The 12,576-nt window shown below is 43.6% G+C and overlaps 1 long non-coding RNA gene across 1 annotated transcript; it reads right to left on the bottom strand.

Moving 5' to 3' along the window:
• Window positions 1-7,720: 7,720 nt before the first annotated feature.
• Window positions 7,721-12,362, bottom strand: LOC135915124 (uncharacterized). The gene is made up of 3 exons (XR_010568519.2): window positions 12,089-12,362; window positions 9,688-9,920; window positions 7,721-7,910 (listed from the first exon to the last, which is right to left on the bottom strand). It is a non-coding gene; the product is annotated as an uncharacterized lncRNA (long non-coding RNA).
• Window positions 12,363-12,576: the final 214 nt, after the last annotated feature.

A 12,576-nucleotide genomic window follows, 5' to 3' on the forward strand; every position in this document is an offset into this window, starting at 1 on the left:
TTCCTGTTCACCAGTGAAAGCATTGTTGCTTAGAAAGAGGCGCAGAAAAAGATGTATATGCATGTCGGACAGCCTGCACAAGGTTTTATCTTTGTCTCTTCAAACATTGCGTACCTGCGTCAGTGGACTCGCTGTTCTGTAGCATTATCCCTGGCAGCGGAAGCACTGTCCCAGAGCTCTAAAGAGTCATCGGAAGCACAGTGCTAAACCTTCATCCTTGAAATGTGAAGAACGTCACTGGACAGGACGAGAGATGACAAGGTGAGACTGATTGAGGCAATGTTGTGGTGATGGGTGCCACCTGGTTGAGCGCACAGTATGGTCCCCTGTCCTGAGAAAAGCTTTTCTGGGAGCTCTACACAGTGGTAAGGGGACCAGAGAAGTACAAGCGCACCAGGGGAGAAATGAAAGTCGCATTGTGAAGCATGGTACTGTCATTTCTGGTTGCTTCATGACGCAGTAATGATAGTCGCAGCACAATATTTTCAATTTATTCTGGCAACTCACGATATGCAAGTGAATGCTGCTTACTCTGATCATGTGGCTGCGTTTCAGTGCTTGGATATTTAAGGCCACGTTGCAAAATGCACAAGAGATTTATAATCGACTTCGTATACACAGAAAATACAAGAACAGTTCTAATAGCACTGAAAAGACAGAGCATTCATGGCGTCGTTCAAGCTCAGTGTCCGTGAGCGTGCACAAGAACTAGTCTAACTGATGTTATGACTGGCCTGTGTGGTCAACGATTTGTGTCTCGCCACCAAAGCAATAGCGAAAGGCTGGACCCTTTAGATACGCCGAGCCGCCTGCAACCGTTGGAAAACGCCTAGGAGGCCCCAATAGCAATAAGACCTTATCATTTGTGCAGGCATTTTCGCCTTCTTACCCACGGCTTGCACAACACCCTGATGTCTGCTTAGTCTCCACAGTGTTGTCTCCCTTCAGCAAGTGGGACGATTAAGCTTCGTGTGTGCATTCGTTATTTCTCTTTGTCCTCGGCAGGGAAGATGCCAGCATTGTGTGCGTGTGTGTGTGTGTATGCGCATGTCAGTGCCTTTCCTTCTACTGAGCCAGTGGGGGTTAGAAAATTAGTTGAACACTTCCATGTATCGAGCGGCAGCCGCCAGCGTGGAGAGTGTTTTCTCTCTCCTTTTCTTGAGCGAGGGTATTCCAAACACTATAAAGGACGTCTTCGCTAATGGACTTCAGCCTTCAGTTTTTGAGCAAACTAGCATGTCTGTCGCTCACCATCGGGAAACTTGCAGAGTTGACCACTCCGTAACAATGTGAAGTAAACATTCATTGCTACTCGTTGAATTGTTGCCGTATCTCCTGCCTGGCCCCCTCGGCACTCATGAGCCGCTGCAAAATGCAGTCAGCGGCACGATCCGACAACCAATGGTAAGCTCCAGACCACCAAGCCCACGCTACTTCCACAGTCTTGGGTTCCCATCTTTAATACGGAGCAGCAACAAAAAAAGAATTGACATCTGTGAATAAGGTATGCGGATGTGGGCTGCTTCCCTTGAACATAGGAGGCAAATGCCTTCAGGAAGTTCAGTTGCACTTTGTTATATGAAAAGGCGTCTCACCAAGATTGGAAGTTGCAAACCGACAAGTGCAGTGCATAGATCACACACTAACAATCCTGTCTCCAAATTATCAAAATGATGCACAGTGGGAAAACAACTGAAATTTTAAACAAAAGCCATCATGGTCTCAATGAAGCCCTGCTTCAGCCAGAGTCAAGGTTACATGCACAAATGTCTCTATGTAAAACGTGCTGCCTGCAATATCACCAACCATGGCACGTGACTTTCGTAAGCCAACCAATGTTAAATGCCATCCCTGGATATGTGCCCCACAGCAAAAAAGGAAGAGAAGAAAAAAAGGAAAGAAAAGACGGCTCGTAAGCGAGTATGACGTGAACCCTTGGCTCCGTCATGGGGGAAGATGAAGAATGAAGATCACTAGGAGGCAAAGGGGCTGAGTGCCGTCACTTTTAGCACTCGCGTCCTGGCAGCGTGAAAATGCAACATTTCAATTTCTTCCATTTCCTTTAATAATGAACTAATTAGAAATATTTGTTTGAGGAAATGCTCCCTTGACGGCATCTTACAACTTCCAATGTACCTATAACTAAAATTTGCCATGGTGCTTAATGAGAGGGGCTTTTCAGCCCAAATTAGATCCTGCAGACTATAGTACTGTATGGAAAATATGGTACATGGAACTGTAAAATTTAATTTTCCACAGCAATTTCTACCTGTGCAGTTGGAGTTGGCTTTGTCATAGCATAGATATGAGGACCGTGAAACAACCTTTATTCCCTAAAGATCCTGTCCTGTAGTATATTTGAGCATTTACATAAAGGCATGGAGACCCTCAGTGTGTTGCAATCTAAGTGGCAGCATATAGGTGGTGTGTGCTGCCTGTAGAGATGCCACTGTAAGCCATCTATGTATTGGCGGATTTCTGAATTGTGGATGGGAGAAGGCTCATAGCTGTTCTGCCTTTGCACCAAGCACTGCAGAGCACAGTGCTACAATTTTCTGTTTGTGCAGTTCGAAGAAAATTATTCCTGCAGTGGCAGTGACTACACAGAAAATGCACCCTACAAGAGTGGACAGAGTTCCAATGTGACTGTGGTTTGAAATGGTCCAGCCCCTGTGTATACAAGCACCGATTTTCCCAGACAAGTGTGACAGTGCCTGGCTTTGAATGCAGTGTGCTGCTTCATAAATATTGCAGTTGCCCAGCACTAAGCTGCCTGGATTATGTGGTTGCCATAATGACTTCTCTGTACCCGTGGGACAAATATTTGCACTCGAAATAGCGACAGCAGCCATGCATTTCCTGCTGACATAGAATTAGGTTCCACAATGTCATCTGATGTATGCACATGCTGTGATGTGGTTGGTGTGGCCATGCTCTTTTTTCCTCCCTTCAAGTATGCTGGTAAACTGCCACTAGTTACAGATGTCTGCAAGGAGTGCACACTGTGTGAGTGCTGCACATAAATTGAAATTACGATCACCACAGTGATGATAAAGGACACATTGAAAGGTAATCTGACAACACTTATCAAGACTGTCTACAAGTTTTCTGTGAGAGATTTCCTCAGGGTTGACAAAAACCATCTTAGGGACCATTTAATGGGGTGTAACCGCCCACATTATGAGATGGAAGAAAAGGAAGCCATTAGGATTTCTCTGGTGGTGCAAGGTGCTCAAATAGATGGCTTTGATTGCAGTAGACATAAATATTATCATTCTTTCTGTCTGGGCACATAACTTCTTTGCCAACCTCTCTGTCATCTCTGTAGCACATTAATTTAGGATAGTAACTCCGCTCTGACGCAGGAGATAAAAGTGCATGCCAGACATGCTGACCACACTGACTTGGATAGTGCCACTTTCTTGAATGTGGCAAAAGTCTGTGTTTTGGGCGAAATAAGAGCTCATAGGCAATTTTTATCTGTGATAAACAGAAATATGTGCTGCCAGTGATCAGACGTCATTGAGGTCGAGCTTCTCAAGCAAGTAGATGCCATCGAGAAGACCAAAGAAGCCAGTGATTAGCCATTGTGCGCAGCAGCTTCAAATGGCAAAGTCCAGCTGGGATTTCTCTGCACAAGGTCACCAAGTGGCATTCCTAAGTAACAGATATTTTTTACCCTAAACTGCTACCCTAGAGTGGCTGGAACATGCACCGTTCGTTCCAAGCATGCAGCTGTTATCAAAGCTTAGTTTAGTCAATTATTGAGGCTTAAGATCGTTTTAATGATGTACAGTAGAAAACAATTGTAAAAGAATGTAAAAAAAATTTGAACTGTGTTGACTCTTTGGTGGCATACTGTTGCTATTCCTGAAGTTACGTCCTCAAATGACTTATGCTCCAGGTATTTGAGTAAAAACTATGGGTGTGGAAATATCAATTTTTTAATTTCAAAGCTAATTCGAATAATGAAACCTAAGTGCGAAGCGAATATTTTTCGAATATTAATACTATTGGTATTGCAAAAATCCATTTCTTTTCACCAACCAGAGGTGCAAAATAGTTATACTACATAGACTGCATAGCAAATAATGTACAGGGATATTATGCTTCGTGGTTAACAAAATTCTCTAATACAACACTTTTGTTTGACAATGTCATAATTGTAGTTACTTAATGTTTCATGAAGCAAGGACAACAGCTCAACATGTTCGAAGAGCAGTGACACCTAGTGCATGTCACCATCGATTCAGACATCAAAAAGAGCTGCTTAAGTGTCTGGTATCAGCAGGTCGCCCTTCGCAAGCCGAGCCAACAGTGGGCACCACGCTTATACCATCGCTCAAACGGATCTTCTTTTTGGACCAAAATGTCATCATGACTGCAAAACCAATGCACTGTATACGTATAGGGCGTCTTTTATTACCGTACAGATTTTCTTGTTTTCAAGTTATGAGCGCGGAAAATGTGGCATTCTTGCAGAGGAATTCCTCTAATGCACTCTCATTTCTTACAAATATCTTTAAACCTGCGATTGTGGTAGTGAAAATTTCTGCCACGAGTGAAAATTTCTGCTGGTTGATAAGCTCATCAGTCTTTCCACAGTGCTGATGTGGAAGTGGCCCGTTCAGAAGCTTTTGTTGTTGAATGCATACTTCGGTTCCTTGGTGATGAAATTACTCTTCCTTTCTCTAAATCCAAGGGCGAGATCTCGCATTCTGAATGTTTGCTTGCGCTCTCATTATTCACCTTCACTGTGCTTTCGTCAGCGGTCGTCTGCTTGGTGAAGCGGGAGCGCCAATTGAACACTGCCTACTCACTGATGTAGGAGGTGAAGCAAACATTCAGAAAGTTAGAAGCTGGCGCAATTTCATCTCAGGTTGTTAATCCAGTTTGACATTGAAGCATCCTGGTAGTATTAAAGTACTTTAGAATGAGGTTCCAGAAGCATTGCCAAGTTTGCCACTTGGTGAAATTTGTAGTTTGGAACAATTTAGGCTCTTGGCAAGATTAGCAGTGAACACAGAGGTTTACACATGGCGATTGGTGTTGTCCAAATGCATGAAGAGGTCACAGTATAGGTACTTCAGCTAGTGTCGGGTAACCATAAGCACCCGCAGGGGCCCCGTGACAGTGTCTCCTTTAACTTCAGATATGCTTCACTGCATGATGATAAATATGCTTCGCCGCATAACACGACTCTGCTGCAGCAAAGGTGACTTAAACCGACAACAGCCGAGAAGGTGCAAATCGCACTGCGCTGCCTGGTTCTTGCTGTTGGCCTTATTTTTCTTCTTTTCACAGTGTCCTTACTGTAAGTGCACTCCAGAGTTACAATGCAGGAATATGCATGTGTGCACAAGCTTTCTTTCAAGAGTAACTCACGATCATAAGTTACGTCATCATGGTTTCGTACTATGTTACGGCATCATAAGCGAGACATAAAAAAGGGGGCCTCAAAGGCTGCGGGAGAGACTAATCTTTTGTGCGAGATTGTGCTATCCTTGCTGCACGCAGTGCAATATTATGACTCTCATGTCTATGGTGGCATTGTCGATTATGAATGTTTCCTTACTGCGTTAAAAAAATGTGTAGTGCATCTTTCAGATAATAATGGCATTATAGCTTCAGAGTTGTTCCAAGTTTTGGGGACTTGTTCACTAAAAGTACATTATTAGAAAAGCTTTAGAATGTCTAGGTCATAATTGCATTTGAAGAACTGTAAGTCTTCCTACACATAGCAATTAGTAGCTTACTGTGCGATGTTGAAGGTGGTTTTTATTCATAGGCCCTACGCAGAGAGCAGCGACACAATGCCTGGCATGTGACCAGGGTTCGTAACAGTGTTTGCATTTCCAGTGCTCGTAACTGATTCCAGTATTAGTGCATAAATTTGCTTTATGAATTCTTTGTAGACAGAAGGTGCTTGAATATTGGTTGCATGAAATGCTCCAATGCACTGTATACGTATAGGGCGTCTTTTATTACCGTACAGATTTTCTTGTTTTCAAGTTATGAGCGCGGAAAATGTGGCATTCTTGCAGAGGAATTCCTCTAATGCACTCTCATTTCTTACAAATCTTGAAAGTTGCACCTAATTCAAGATATTCATCATTGAATTTCACTGGCAAATCGAGGCAATATTGGAACTGAGTGTGCTGGGAGTGCAGAAAAGAAGGTCCCGCTATCTCATCAGATGGAAACATCTTGGCCAGTCATTGTAGCTGCTGATACTGTGCCATATCAGGCTATCATTTAAGCTTTGTCCCACACTTCTTGACAGGGCACTGCCGCCTGATGTGGAGGAGGATGCACCAAGTTTTGATTGTACTCAATTGAGCGCGATAATGAATATCTCAAAATAAGTGCAATTTTCGAGATTTAGAAAAAGAAAGGGTGTGCGTTCACATGCGACTGCCTCCAAATATGCCATTTAGAAGGCTGCCGCCAAGTTACTAATAAAAAAAGTGACTGAATTTTTCAAAATTAATTTTCTGAAACTCGCATTATTAGCAGCATAGTGTGTCCACCTCACCTAGAAACTCCTTTGCAAAAACGCTGGGCTCTCCGTGCTCAAAACTTTTTGCTAAATATCTGCACGGTTAAAAAAAAGTAGATATGCACAATTGTTTATGCATGAAAGTCTTACACTATTTCAAGATTTTTGCCCTTCTATGCAACACCAGAAAAATTGGAAATAGAAGCTTCAGGTGACCTATCTGATTTGTTGCAAGTTGCATGGCCATATTATTGTTTTAATTTTTCGCTATTCCCTTTTACTGTGATGTCACCACTGCAGCAGCTCAATGGCTGTGGCTTTTCATTCCAGGTCACAAAGCTGCACCCAGGTAGAGGCAGATTCCAAAAATGCTTGTGTACTTACGTATAGCTGCACATTACAGAAGCCGAGGCCCTCAACAATCATCCGTAGCCCTCTTGTAGCCCACGAGTTCCTTATATTTTATTGGGATTGAAGAGCAACGTTTGTGCTATATCCCTCTATTTCAGACGAAATAATGTGCATGCAAAATTATATCTTCATTACTTTACACCATAGTACCAATATCTGTCGTGCGTTGATTTTTGATGTCTGCATTTGCTATAGCAAGGATTTTTAAACATCAGCCACAAAAGAAAAAATAAATGGTCAAAGAACCAAGAAATGGTGTGTCGCAGCTCCCTTCTTTTTTTAATTGGCGGCAAGTTTTGCACTCGTTGTGTACTTCAAAAGAAGTGTTACCTTCCTGCTTTGGAACTTTGTGGTTTTGTTCTGCCAGCTGCTTGACCAAAACAAGCAAAATGTACTTCGGATATTCCACAATTCTGTATGCATTTGGTACAATAAAATTTGTTTCAAGAATGGACAAATGCAGTGATGGTTGTATTGAAAAGTGCAACATGCCGATTTTAGTTTCATGCTTCATTAATTTTCTCAGAGCCCCAAAGCATGCGAGGTTTGAAAATATATCATGCGACGAAGTGCTGGCCTGCCATGACATTAGTGCACTTGGTCTAGAGAACTGATTGATGCTGCACATACATTGAACATGGTGGCCATGACCATCCCTCATGAATTGGCATTCCCTGCCTAAACCACCTCACCAACACAGCCTGTTAACAGCAAGAAAGCTGACGAGGCTTCCAAGAATTTCTATGCACTATTAGTATCACCCTACTGAAATTACTCCATTTGTTTGCTGACAATTGTCTTGACGAAAGTGGAAGCCGAATCGGTTGTGTTCAATCAGTTTTATTTACATACAACCTATTATAATGTGGACCTTTCTTCGCCTCTTCAACTGTTCCACAGCTGCTGCTGCCATCTTGCATGCCACATCGAGGGGGGGGGGGGGGGGGGGGCAATGTACATGGCAGGAGCATGGGCGGATTTTCCAAGGAACTCTGGAAAGCTGTAATCAAATTGCGGGCAAAGTTTAAAAAGTCTTAAATACAAAAAGGGTGAAGAGTGTTGTAACCTTGTACATGTTGATCACACCACATGTTTCAGCTGCAGCTGTAAGTGCCTTGTATCAACCAAGCTACAGTTCTTGCAATAATCCACTTTGTGATACTCGGTATGAATTGATAAGACTAGCTGCTATTCTAGTGGTTGTGCAGGCCACAAGGGAACAGTGCCTGGCCTTTGTGCTCGTATGTGTAAATTTCTCTCTTTCGGTCTCGCCCAAGCCACACCAAAATGTTATCCACAAGTGTCGTGCCAAAAAGGCCTGGCAACATCTTGTATTAAGCCGTTTGACCCATTTTATTGCACTGATGCACACGGTGCAACCAAATGTAGGAAATGACATCGCCTAGGTGATTAGTAAATTACCCTTCTAAAATACCACAAGAGCAACTTTGCTGTGGCAAGAGCCTTAGCAAAAACATAAGAGACACACAAATATGAAGGAAAAGCGACACCTTCAAGTTCCCGCACCAACTCACCGTGACAAGCACAGATATTGACAGTGTCTGCTTGAGCTTAGTTATTTGGAGATACATGCAGTTGAATGCTTTTACGAGCATTGAGATGCCCCACTATGCTAGCTTGCCTTTTATGGCTATAGAAAGTTGTATACTGCCACAAGTCTGCCTATTCCGATTAGAATCTATATTGAAGCTGCTTTGAGCAACAGGTGGTATTCTATTTCAGCGCTAATGATACATTGAGAGTAGTGTGCCTGGAAGGAATAGACAAAAGCATTGCAGAAGCTGCAGTACTTTGTGCTCGCTGAATGATCACACGAGAAGGTAAAGATGCCATCAGAAAGCATCTTTCGTATGGAGTCTCTTTAAAAGAAAAACACTACAACTAGACATGGTGACAGTTGTGGGCAAACTAAAAATATAATGATAGTTCAAGGTGTGGTATGGCATGTTTATGCTATTTCTGAAAAAAATAAACACGGCAAGTGTGTCCATGCCAACAATTGACACAGGATGTGCAGATGCAAAACTGCAATACAGCACCACGCCGTCAAAACGACAGTATGCAAGTGGTGGTCCAGCATCAAAACTTCAATGTCCCTACACTGCAACACTGGGTGGCCAGCAGGCACTGCTCTGTCGGGCACAGGACGTGGCAGCAACTATTTCTCCTAAGGATTCAATAAACGGATTTCTCTACCTCACCCGCCATGCGATGCGCCATGTGAGGGAATGACAGTGCCACTACTCTCACAGGATATGGATGGTGCACAACACCACCTTGAGCATCGGAGCGCACGTCTGTCTGTGAGCTCTTTGTACTACAAACACAAGTGGTGCATGCAAGGTAACATTTAACACATCACTGCCAAATGCCATCAACGAACAGAAGCAGCAAAGAAAGCTGCTTACATAATTTTCAGTGTGTCGGAACTGCATATTTTTTACATCCTGTCTGCATGCCGCATTGTTCATCACTGCTAAAAAGTGCATAGTTGCATGGTACTTTTTTTTCGATTTTGTGCACTTTCTTTTGTCCTGAAAAAATAACCACATAAAAATAAAGCAGATGTTTCTCAATGAGCTGTAAGTACTAAAGTTGCTCAAAAGGGTAGTTTACTGAATTGATTGCATTTGAGTACTGCAGGCCTAGTTTCTTTCGGTCTTTCTCTTTTAAAGCCTCGGCACAAGTTAGCTGAAACACCCTGTATAGTGGACAGCTTGCCTGGCTGCCCGCACCGCCGAGGCGGAGTATCTTACGTTTTTGTGGTGCACTTGTCGCCGTCTCGTGGCACCGGTCGTCCATCCTCATCGCGCACACGCCAGCGTCGTCTGGTGTTCCAATTGGCTGCAGCAAAGCGGACAGCTCTGGCGGGCAGGAAAAAAAGTGGTCCGCAAGCGATCGGGCTTGCTGCCACGTTTAACGCCTGCTTTTATCCGCCTGGCCAAGAGCTTTGCCCGGTTTAGCCGCTCCGTCTTCAGTGTGAACGTGCCTTTAGAGTAAAAAATCAACAGCTTACGCTTCCACATTTTTTGCTTGGTAGCTACATTCAATTTGCTTGCTCCTCGTCTTTTAGATGTCTAGGCTCCTCACATTTTAACGTGGCTGAATAGTGCACAAATCAGAAACTAGAGTTTCTGTGGCCTAGCCTTCTCACACTTGCAAGGATACCATCCAAAATTGACCTATTTTTCTTATGGGGTGCCCACTGATTATGACGATGCTGACATCGAAAGATCTCGAGTGGTTCTCTAGCATTTTGGCGACAAACGGAATACAGTAAATGCCGAGCTACAACTGACTTGATATCTGTCAGCACCAATGAACGCAGTAAGTATTCTCACTAAATTGAGAATCCAGCCCAACAGCAGATGGACACCAGTGGTTTGAATCCCCCGTGTTGGCAAATTTAACTGGCTGAAATCAAGCATTTAAAAGACGCACTTAGTTCCATCCCTTCAATCTGTGAGCATAATGAAGATCAAAGGTCAGGTTATGTGGCTGCAGCACCTTCTGTTCATGCAGCATACCTTGTGTGCAAGCCACATCTATTTACAACAGAAACAGCGCTTTCCACCCGTGAGCTAATGTTCGGTGTTAAAATATGGTAGAATTTTTGATTCAGCCAACGCGTGCACGCTGAAATCCAAGTGGTACAGCCAATATGTGCCTGTTTAATCACTGCAATGCATTGAGACACTTCCGACAACGCACGGCTGTACCAGAAAAGGTTTTAATTTTTTTCACTAATGCCATGTACTTATGAACTTTTATTAATGTACCTGCAGCTTTCGCAGGCTTCTCGAGCGTAAAGTGGCCTGTGTGTTATTGCTATTCAGCCGGAGTGCAATAGGAGCCAGTCAAATGAGTAAAACATGAAGTCAATGTGCACACAAAGACTACATGTACCCTTGCATGACTTCGTGCCACAGGTAGCCAACAGCTTCCAATTCACAGTTCTTGTAATATGCTTGTGGCAGCCATTTACAGTGATCTATTTGATTTAACGGGGATGTGTATGTTGGCTGAAAAAGAGAAAATATGCTAGGAAATATATTAACACCGATGGATGCAATATATCCTTTCCGGTAGAGTTTTGCACAGAAAAGTTAGCAGATTCCATGCATATGTGAAAATCGGTTATAAGTGAAGCCTTTGTAATGTTCAGTAAAATGCAACCACTCGTTTACTTCTATAATTCTGCACACAATGCATGTCCTGGTCTTGTTTAGTTCATTTTTGTCCATACTCGGTTGCTTTCGATGCTGACTTTCCGACTTCTCTGTGGCTGACTTCTTAAATTTCCTGTTGTATACTTAATTTCTTGCCTCTTGTTCTACGTGTCTACCCAGTGGTACATGTTGAGCTGCACTTAACAGGTAACCAAGTTGCCATTTAGACACATGCCAAGCAGCACATATCCAGTGCCATACACAGTGACCAATATTGGCAGGACTGCAGCAGCCACCACCCACTGAGCAAGGAAGAGGCAAAGCGGGTTTCGTTTTAAGAACCGCTCATTAAAGTTATTCAATCAATCAATCAAAAATATGTAGCAGCTTGCATATGTAGGAATGCGATTTATTCGCGATGCTAATAATTTGATCACCTGTTTTGGTAGCTGTGGGCACGAGAAATTTAGACACCTAACCGCACCAAAATTCAGCTATTATGAAAACGCGGAATTTCGATCAAAAGAGTAGATTTGCCGCTGTGGTGGTTTGAAGGACGGCGACAGAATAAACCAAACATTGTAGAAAGGGAAGTAAACAATCTGCGCAACCGCTCTATCGCATGTTTGACAAAGAAATTGACGAAAAAATGTGCTTAACGCGATTCAGAAACATGTCTACACAGGTACGTTCAATGGTAGAAATTACACTTCACCGCTACAGAGTAGCGAAGTTGCCCTGAATAGTGGGACCAATATTTTCCGACCGCCCAACAAAGGGTGAAGTGCGCACAGTGTGTACGGCAACACTTGCTTTGTTCACCGCAGTAATGCCACCCTGTGATGGAGACAACTACGACAAACGGTCCGCATTTCTTCAGCAGCGAGCAGCGAGAAAAAGTGAAACATTTTTTTACCGAGTCAGAAATAAGCCAAGCGTGTTCCTGACGGTATGTAACGGCATGCCTCTGGAAAAAAGGGGTCCATACCTCGGGGTTCAAATTCCGCAGACACGGCATGCGCTTCAGCGTAGCCGTCAATTTGCAGATTAAAGAATTTAACCTGACTCGCCGACAATGACGCCGCGCAAGGACGGCATGACTGAACACGATCCAGCGAGGCGTAACAAGACCACGCGAACGAACCTACGTGAGCCGGCAGAAACCACAGGGATTTAGCAGCAGCACCTAGCAGCGTCTTTCCCTAGGCGTACAAGTACCTATCTGGGGGCAGGGAGTACGGCACTGGTTCACGTCACATCCGGTTTGCCTCTAAACCGGGTACAGCCGGCCTGCGGGGATACGCTTCTCTATGACAGGCCCCGCACACTCTCAAGTTCAACAAATGGCCACAGAGGGCGAAAAATCAATCGAGGTGCGTTTCAGCGTAAGCGCGTAAGTGGAGCTACTGTAATTTGGTCGAATACTTTAATTTATGCTTTCTCTGCTAGGGGCGCTGAACATGCTGAATTTTTTTA

This window comes from Dermacentor albipictus, chromosome 1, assembly GCF_038994185.2.
Source record: "Dermacentor albipictus isolate Rhodes 1998 colony chromosome 1, USDA_Dalb.pri_finalv2, whole genome shotgun sequence".
In the NCBI taxonomy this organism is placed as follows: domain Eukaryota; kingdom Metazoa; phylum Arthropoda; class Arachnida; order Ixodida; family Ixodidae; genus Dermacentor; species Dermacentor albipictus.